General features: G+C 34.2%; 1 protein-coding gene across 1 annotated transcript in view; it reads left to right on the forward strand.

Annotated features, from left to right (window-relative positions):
• The window catches only part of LOC145279804 (uncharacterized), a 17167-nt gene extending 11739 nt beyond the window's left edge, over positions 1-5428 (forward strand). Inside the window, exon 2 of the mRNA XM_080131154.1 lies at positions 1-5428. This exon is cut by the window's left edge and continues 1374 nt beyond it. The gene's annotated coding sequence lies outside the window, so the exon portion shown is untranslated.
• The last annotated feature ends 4076 nt before the right edge of the window (positions 5429-9504 follow it).

A 9504-nucleotide genomic window follows, 5' to 3' on the forward strand; every position in this document is an offset into this window, starting at 1 on the left:
GTCGACAATGTCAAAGCTCTATGATAGGGTGGGCAACTATATTCTATCACAAAATGTTTGTCTCAAAATTCACCAGTGAAGAAAGCACATACGAACTGATTCTAGTGAAAAATCATGCTGTTGTATAATTTGTAGATATGCATCTTCAGTGAAAAAGAATTTGAAAAAACATATGGAAATACTCACTGGATAAAATGAAAAGAAACTGAAATCTAAAGAAGATATCCACTATTCCCGTCATTATAGGAGCAACTGGGCTAATAAAAAAGAATTTAAAAAACTATCTTGCAAATATATGACCAGTGAACAAAGTGCAAGAGAAATACAAACAATTGCACTTTAAGGGACAATGAGAATCTTAAAAGATCTCTTGCTTGGAGTAGCTAAACTAATGAGAGAATGTTTGGCATCCAGTAGAATTCCCTGTCCTTAGCAAAAACAAAGTGATAAATGAATTAAAACAAGAGAGACAAAAGATAACAAAATATCAGGACCTAAAGAATGATTTAAAATCGACATAGTCCCTTAAAGAAATCAACATTATATTAGTTGTGATAGGAGCAACTGGCCTAATGAAAAATATCATAATAAATACTTGAAAACAATCCCTGGAAGACCAAGCTGGCATTACATAAAGATAGCACCCATAAAGAGAACAACGTCTATTCTTAAAAAAAGCCCTAGGATATAAATTCAAATCATAATGAAAGCATGTATTATCCCCAGGGTGAAGCCCCTTGATCTCTTTAAAACAACCAAAGTAAAATATATATAAAAAAATAAATATCACCAAACTACAGCCGATCCAGAAAAAAATGTCAAATACATTATGTTCAGAATATCCATCTGCAGTTTTAGAGAATTCTGATCTTGAGAAATACATGCAAACAAACACAGGTTGACGACCATATCCTTGTGAAATTTGTGGATTTTATACAGAATTTACATATTAAAACTAACAAGAAAGAATTAATTGCATACAATACACCATCTTTCGTTTCTCTAATTGTGAAGCCGAAACAAGATTCCTTTAGCATGACTATACACTTACTTATAATGAAATCATGTATTAGCACCAGGAGATCCTTCATCTAAAGGAAAAAATATATTCAGGATTTTATGGATTTGCAGGTTCTAAAAATTTTATATAAAAATGCATACATAGACCAGATATTGTTGTTGTTATGTTGTTTATCTACTGGAAAACATGCGAAAGTATTAAAATGATCGAGTATTATGATGATATAATAGTCAATTATCATAACTGGTAAAGGTAAAATTGTTAGAAAAATGTTATCATTGTGAAAAGTTATGTTGAAATATTTACATTTAATTCCATTCAATAATTCTTGGGAAAATTAAATTTGATATTAATAATATAGATAGATAGAATTTAAGCTAACCATAATATAAACAAAGATATGTGACAAAAACCTAGCAAGGATCTTTAGACTACATGTAAACAATACTAGATCACCATACGGTTATGACAAGCATAAATGTTATATTTACTGTCATAAATATACACAAGACGAATCATATATCAGAACGTTTAATACTCATAAGTTAACAGAGACTCGTTAAATATACATTGACAATATTGTTATACAGATCTACTGGCTACATTACATATACACAGTTTTGGTACTGTTTCATTACAGACTCTGCACAAGAGGTTGTATTAAAATCTGGTTTACATGCAAAAAATAAAGAAAAAAACACAACGTAATAAAAAGGGTTCAATTTTTGTTTGAAGAAATATAGTAGAATAAAGAAATGTTCTGATTTAGAGTTTAAAAAAGAAAAATATATTAAAACTATTATGAAAGAAAATATTTTGTATTGATGGAAAAATAATGTAACTATTGTTTAAAATTGTGTGAATTGTTAATGTTCTACACTCACAGCTGTCAACAAAACGTGCTACTGTTATGGGTTGGTCAAGGTGATCATTTAAAAACTTGTTGCTATAAAAGGAGATGTTTATAATTGTGAGGTATATAAATAAAATGTACTTTTGTTTGTATCGGAGTGATATATTTAACTTTTAAGCTTTTTGAGAAAGGAACAATTGAACTTTGTGGCTCTATGTGTAAGGTCCTAACATGATGTGAAAATTTTGTTTCAGTTTTTAACAGAACTGTTGTTTTCTGTAAAGACTCAAAAGTTTTCGTTATAATTTATGTAATGCTTATTGGAAAATGTAATTGTAATTTACATATTTTTGTTGTCTCGAGTTGGCACATTGTATGTTAAGAAAATGAGGGTTTGTTGTTATCGTGAAAAGATTGAATTACGGATCGAATCTGACATTTTAGGTGTGAATTGTTAAGTTATAGAAATGGTTAAGTTACAATTCTAACCAAACTATTTTTTTTAAATTAAAGTTGTAGTGTAGGCCAGTTTTGTCTGTTAGTGTATTGTGGGCCAGTTTTATCTGGCGGTGTATAATGGGCCAGTTGCATCTGGCAGTGTATCCTTGGTCAGTTGCGTCTGGTGATGTATCATGGGCTAGTTGCATCTGGCAATATATCGTGGGCCAGTTGTGTCTGGTGGTGTATCGTGGGCCAGCTGCGTCTGGCAGTATAGCATGGGCCAGTTGTGGCCAGAGAGATTAATATACGACAACAATGAAACAGTCAGACGATTTTCATGAGGCAAAAGTGGAAACAAGTGCTCCCAAAGCAGCCCTACTTATGCTCAGGCGTACCTGAGAAAAACGATAACCGCCTGTGTGATCATGATCAAGTGACAATGGTTATAGAAACAAGCGTCCACGTGTGACTTGTGCATATTGTAAAAAGTCATTGATACTCAGACTCGAAACCTTGCTGATAGAAAATGAAAAGATGACATATATAAATTAAGATGCAATCAAATTTTAGCATATAAAAAGCCGGTATTTCTTTCATTAGGCAGAGACATTTTTGTTGTCTCAGAGTCGTTTAAACATATGGTTAATCTGCGTGTCAGTGTGAAGAAAGGGAAACAGATTTTTTAAGAACATCGAAACAGGAAAAGAAAAATTGTTGTTCTTGCATGTGCCGAGAACATTGTAAGCTGAAGAAAAACTTGTTTTTTTTGCATGAACATTTAACAGCATTCGGCAGTTCAAAGGAAAACTGCCATTTTAATCCTAGAGTTCACAAATGGAAATCCAGGTTTTTCTGGAGAGCTATAGGCTGGGAAACACTGACTGAAGCTGTTACTGGGGAGAACGAAAATGATGCTTTCCCATATAGTGTAAGTATGCAAATGGAGCTGCCTGTGGGTTTTTAGCTTGTTGCAAAATGCACAATTTTGGAGGATAAATAATACTCCCCTGACAGAGAGTGTGGACAGTTATAATGGCAAAACATTTTTTTTCAAATAGGTTTCTAGTTTCACAAACAGTACTGTAGTTTCACATAATAATTTCATAAAAGATATAAAAGTTTGATTTCGTAGTCCTTTCTCTGCATAATTACCAAAACAAAACAATGGAATAAAAAATAAAACAAATACAATTGAATAAAATAACTAAAAAATAATGTAATTTTCTAGAATAGTAAACAAAGCAATTGTAATGTCTTTTAGTTTAGAATAAAAGGAGTTTGAAAAAATGTAAATAAATAAAAACAAAAAAAACTTATATAATTAGGTAAAAAAGTAACTTAGCTTGCCTTTTGTAACATTTCCTTTTTGTTTATTGTTTCATATATTTTGGAGAAAAAAAATTTCTTAGTTTTTCATTTCATCGTTTTTTTCTTTTTGCAGAGAAAGGACGATAAAATTAAATTTTTGCAGTATTTTTTGTTTATTAAAATGTTATGTGAAACTACACTCTAGTTTAAACAAAAAGCATTTCTTAGTTATTTCACTATTAACATATTCATAAGTACAGAGTAGTTAAAAATTAAAACACGTTTATTATTATGTGTTGTTATCAGCATTCAAATTTTTTTCTTGCTAGACTGTACAGTGGACTGGCTAATTTCATTTCACCAAAATTTGCGTTCCCTAACACTTTTTACATGTTTACAACCGCCATCTAATTTGCGAATTAAGTCAAGATTACCCAAGGAATGAATGGCTTAAGATATTTTTAGGAAAAAAAAAATGTATATGCTTTTTTAATGACTAACTCCCTCACCCCTCACAAAAGTTGAGGTTCATGTAGAATAAAAATTGAGTGGTAAATTTTTTTTATATTTTCTTCCCATCTATTACAATTTGTATTGTGACCACTGAAATTTTCAATTTTGAAAATAATTTTAATTTACGGGGTGAGCGTCGGGGTTAAGAAATTAAACTTCCAGAAGAAACAGTTTTCCATAGAAAAATCAACCAAAATGTTTCAATAAAATCAATTTTAGCTTAACTACCTTAAACCACTAGAATAGCTCGAATATAGAGGTTTATTTTACATTAAATTTACATGTGAAAATGACCCCTATTCTAAATTCTAAAATTTATTTTTTGTTTGTTTATTCTCGCCTGGTTGATAATTTTCTAGACTATTTAAGAAAGCAAAAAAGGGAGAGAAAATAAAAACAAAAATAAATGTTACCAAATGCAACATAAGTAACTCTTCTACCTAGCAAAAGAATGTATTTAACTTTTAAAAAAGAAACAATTTGAAATTTTCCATTATATTAAAATAAGAGTTTAAACATGAAACAAATGTCAGTAATTAATTTTCAATTTATGAAACACATTTTGAATGCCTTCAAAATAGATTTAAAAATACACTTACATTTTATATTGACACATTTGCAATGGTATCTGTGCGTCCTTTTGGCATATGGGAAACTTAAAAACTCAATTGCTGAACAGAATTAAAAATAGAATTCATCACATATAGTTTCTATTAGTAGCCTGAAATATTCTTGCTTTATATTGTCATCCAAATCCGTCCTCTCTTCAGAAATTTTGTTTTAGTAGACACATAAACTGAAATCCAAGAAGAAATGAGCCAAACTGAAATCAAAGAAGAAATGAACCAACACGTCGCATATAGATGTGAAAGGTTTGAATTCATTAATTTTAATACTTCCCAATTAATCTGAGGCTAAAACTTTGAAATCATCACAGGTTTGTTTTTGTAAGCACACCTTTTTGATAACTTCTTGACAACTTTGCCAATGTTAGCTAGGGGACTGGACAATAGGACATTAGACAAAACCCACCATCCAATTAAAACAAAACAAGAACAGATAAAATCCCAATGAATCAAAAATATTAAAAATCAGTTTTTTTTATTTTTATTAAATTGAATTTAGGAAAATTAGACACTGGAGAACTAATTTTGGCAAGGTATGAAAATTAAGCATCTATAGAATAAATGTCAATTGAAGATAGATTTTTAGATCATCCTTGAAGAGGATATAGTTTTAAATAGGATTCAAGTGTCTCTCACAGTAATATTGATATGTTTGAATATTTACTCTTGTTTTTTTTTTTTTTTTTTTTTTTTTTTTTTTACAAAGGCATCACCACATTATCAAGGCCCAGAGGCCACTCAAGGATAAGGGTTAAAGAGTGTACAGTAGAAATTGGTCAATTTAGTAATCATTAGTAATGAAAATTTGGTAAATTTAATAACTTATATGGAACGGCTCATCAAGAACTTATTTACTTTAGACTTGAACACAACCATATTGTAGTCAGCCGGAAAGCAGGAAAACGGAAGACAATTCCACAGGCGTGCAGTTCTAAGAAAGAAGCTTTGTTCATGGAATCTACGTTTAGGTTTAGCCACAGATAAAGAGTGGGGGAAATTATTGATAGTGTTTACAGCTAGACGAGTGTTTCTTGTGAAAGTTTGGCGAGGGGGGACCATAGATTGAAGCTCAGTTGAACACTTTCCATGAAAATAACGATACATCAGAGACAAACTCGCAACATCTCTTCTGTGAGATAGAGGTTGCAAGGAGGAGAAAAGGACATCTCCTACGAGGCTACGAAGTCTATTTTGAACTCTATCAAGGCAGGACAAGTCCTTTCTAGCAGCTCCTGCCCAGATGTGGCAACAGTATTCCATCCTTGGACGTACCTGGCTCTTATATAGGTAGAGAATAGCATCAGCAGTGAGATATCTACTGGATCGATAGAAAGATCCCACCATTTTTCCAGCGGCCTTGGCAACAGATTTGATATACGTGTTCCATTTAAGATCAGGAGTAATGGTCAAGCCCAGAAGCTTGTCAAAACTTGAGGCCTCCTGAAGACGAGAGCCATTCATTTCAATTGATGACAAATGTGGATTAGAATGTTGATGATGTAAAGAGAGAAGCTTGGTTTTAGATGCATTAAAAGTAACCAGCCACTCCTTTCCCCATTGTACTACGTGCTCAAGATCAGAGGAGAGAGAATTGGAGAGAACTTGGTCGTTTACTGTCTTAGATGTGGTACCATAAATGGTAGTGTCGTCAGCATAAATGTCTACAAATGATGTAAGGATATGATTTGGAAGATCATTAATGTAGATCAGGAAAAGAGTTGGGCCCAGGATGGATCCCTGAGGGACACCGGCATTAATACTGTGAGCTTCTGATTTTTGCCCCTCAACTACTACTCTTATGAACCTATCAGAAAGAAATGATTTAATAATTGAGAAGACTTTTCCAGCTATACCATAGCTAGCGATCTTATGAAGTAAACCTTTATGCCATACCCTATCAAAGGCTTTAGATATGTCAAGAGCAATTGCTCTAGAAAGATTGCCACCGTCGAGAGATTTGCTAATCCTATGCGATATAACTGTAATGACATCTGCTGTAGATCTAGCAGAACGGAAACCATATTGAGTGTCACTAAGAAGGTTATTTTTGTTGAGATGTTTGATTACTTCTGTATTTAACACAGATTCTAGCAACTTACTCATGACGCACAGGAGACTTATTGGCCTGTACTGAGAGGGGGATGAGCGATCACCTGAATTCTTAAATACAGGGCATACTGATGAGGTTTTCCAGGGAGATGGGAAACTATTCTCCTTAAGACAACGTTTAAACAGTTTTGTAAGTATGGGCGCTAATTCAGGTTGAAGTTTTTTGAGTACTATAATTGGAATACCATCAGGGCCAGTTGCTTTACTCGAATCAAGGTTTTTGATTAGCTTCGCAACATCACGTACAGATATACGTATATCACATAGCGTGTTTTCTGATACAGGAGGAAATATTGGGGGTTGGCGGTCTTGGTCGCAAAGGGTAGAATTTGCTGCAAAGTTCTTGACAAAGAGTTTGGCTTTGTCTGATGCTGACGAGATTACCTCAGGTCCATTGATAATAGTTGGGATGGAGCACACGCTTCTGTTCAGGATTCTGTTTGCTATTTGCCAAAACTGGTGGGAACCAAGCCGCTGCTCAGCTACTTTGGACTTAACAGATTGAGCATACAACTCTCTTGCGTTCCTTATTACTTTCTTACAATGGTTGCTGGCAGTCCTGAAAACGGCTTTAGTTTCCATACATCTATTACGTTTGAAGCAGTGGAAAAAGTGATTTCTGTGCGCAATGGCAGCAGCACATTCTGGAGAGAACCATGGCTGGCTGTTAGGTTTTTTCTGAAACTTTTTAGAGGGTATGAAATGGTCAATACCTACAATTAACCATTCAGTTAGGTCTAATACTATAGAGGACACATCCTTTTTAAACATGGAATGCAGAGGTAGATCAGATATAAATGTACGGAAGCTATCCCAGTCAGCCTTAGTGTATCGATATACTGTACGATGAAGAGGTACATCTGGGGACTTATTACATTTCATTTTTATCTTAATTGATACAACAGAGTGGTCGGAAGATCCAAGAGGCGACAGAACAGAAACTGAACATAGTTCAGGGCAAGTTGTGAGAAAAAGGTCTAGTAGGCTCGCATACTGGCCATCATTATCGGGCACACGGGTAGGTTCCTGAACAATCTGAGTGAGGTCATAGGCAATGGAGAAATCATGACAGAACCTCCCCTCATCATCGGTCTTGTTTGAGTGGGTCAACCATTCAACGTTGTGAACATTGAAGTCTCCACATACGTGAATGTTAGCTGAAGGATAAGTAGAAAGGACTTGGTCAATTTTCTCAGATATGCTTTGAAAGATAGTAACTCCACTGTTGTGGGGGCGATAGAGAGTAAATATAAATGCAGTAGTGTGAGCTAAAGCAACCCGGAAGCACATATAGGGTAAGTTAGGATCTTCCCTGGAGATGTCCCTCCCACATGGAAAGCTATCTTTAATATAGGCACATATTCCATGCCCATGGCGATCTTGGGGGTCAGATTTAGAAGTTAAGTTAGAGTATCCTGAAATTGCAAACTCATCTAGGGAAATAGCCTGTCCAATGCCAGTTTCACTTAAAAATAAAAGGTCTGGTTTAGTCTCCTGTAATTGGGTTTCAACCTCTGGAAGGTTAGAACGAAGACCCCTGATGTTGGAGAAGGAGACATGGTAGTAGGGGTCTACGTTGGAAGTTGGGGAACCGGGTTTAATCGTGTATTTTTTCTTGAAACTTGTCATGATGAAATTTTGGAATTTGTGGACTAGGTCGACAGATTTACTTGAAGCAGGACAGAGAGGGGAAATTAAGAGAGAAAAAGAAACGAAGATTTTTTTTTAAATTTTTTATTTGTAGTTAATGATAAGGTAAAGCCGTAACAATTACCCACTAGTATGGCATCGAGAGGCCCCACCAGAAGCTACTGCATGGTCCAGAATCCATTCACCAAATGGCAATACAGCAGCCCCAGTACTTTGCACCTGCTGATAGGACAGCCTCCTTAGTGGTTAATCCAAGGTTCGGGTCCCTGACTATCAGGCGGATAACGTCAGCCCAGACAAAACGTTTACCTCCAGCACCCTTACTAGTGACATGGCTACAAGGATAGACATAGAAACAGAAAATTTCCGCCATCTCAGCCAACTGTTCGCAAAAATACTGCCAACCTAGAAAACAGCTTTTTCTTCTCCCTTTGTCCGAAAAATCACTCATTTAAAAAAAAATGAGGACTGAGGGACAAATAAGAAGAAGCGAGAGTAACAGGAGCTGCCGATAACGCATCCACAATGCGTTTTCTACTCTCCATTTAAAAAAAAAAAAAAAAAAAAAAAACTATTAAGTATTGTACTTAATAAAAGTCCAACGGACGTGTTTAAGGGAAAGTATGGTGATAGATTCCCCTCACACGAACTAAAAATGAGTATAATTCGTAATTTTTGCTATCAACTCGGTGGATAAATAAACATATGTACGAGGAAAAAAAAAAAAAAAAGGCTAGTATTTAATAAAACAGAAATACACAAATTAAATACTGAAATAAAATGGAGTTGTTAATATTTTAAATCTAAAATAAAAAGCATGATTGAAATCACTTATCTCAACAAAAACAATTCCGTCTCCAAATTGCAAACTGTGTTGAAAGAACTTCAGTTAGTAGCGTTCAAAACATTTTTTTTTTAAATTAGCCGTTAATAGAAAATCGTGATTTTATTCTGAACTTAAGCTAGTAACGTTTTAAGAAGCT

The sequence above is a fragment of the Euprymna scolopes genome, chromosome 1 (assembly GCF_053919585.1).
Source record: "Euprymna scolopes isolate OS-2025 chromosome 1, ASM5391958v1, whole genome shotgun sequence".
In the NCBI taxonomy this organism is placed as follows: domain Eukaryota; kingdom Metazoa; phylum Mollusca; class Cephalopoda; order Sepiida; family Sepiolidae; genus Euprymna; species Euprymna scolopes.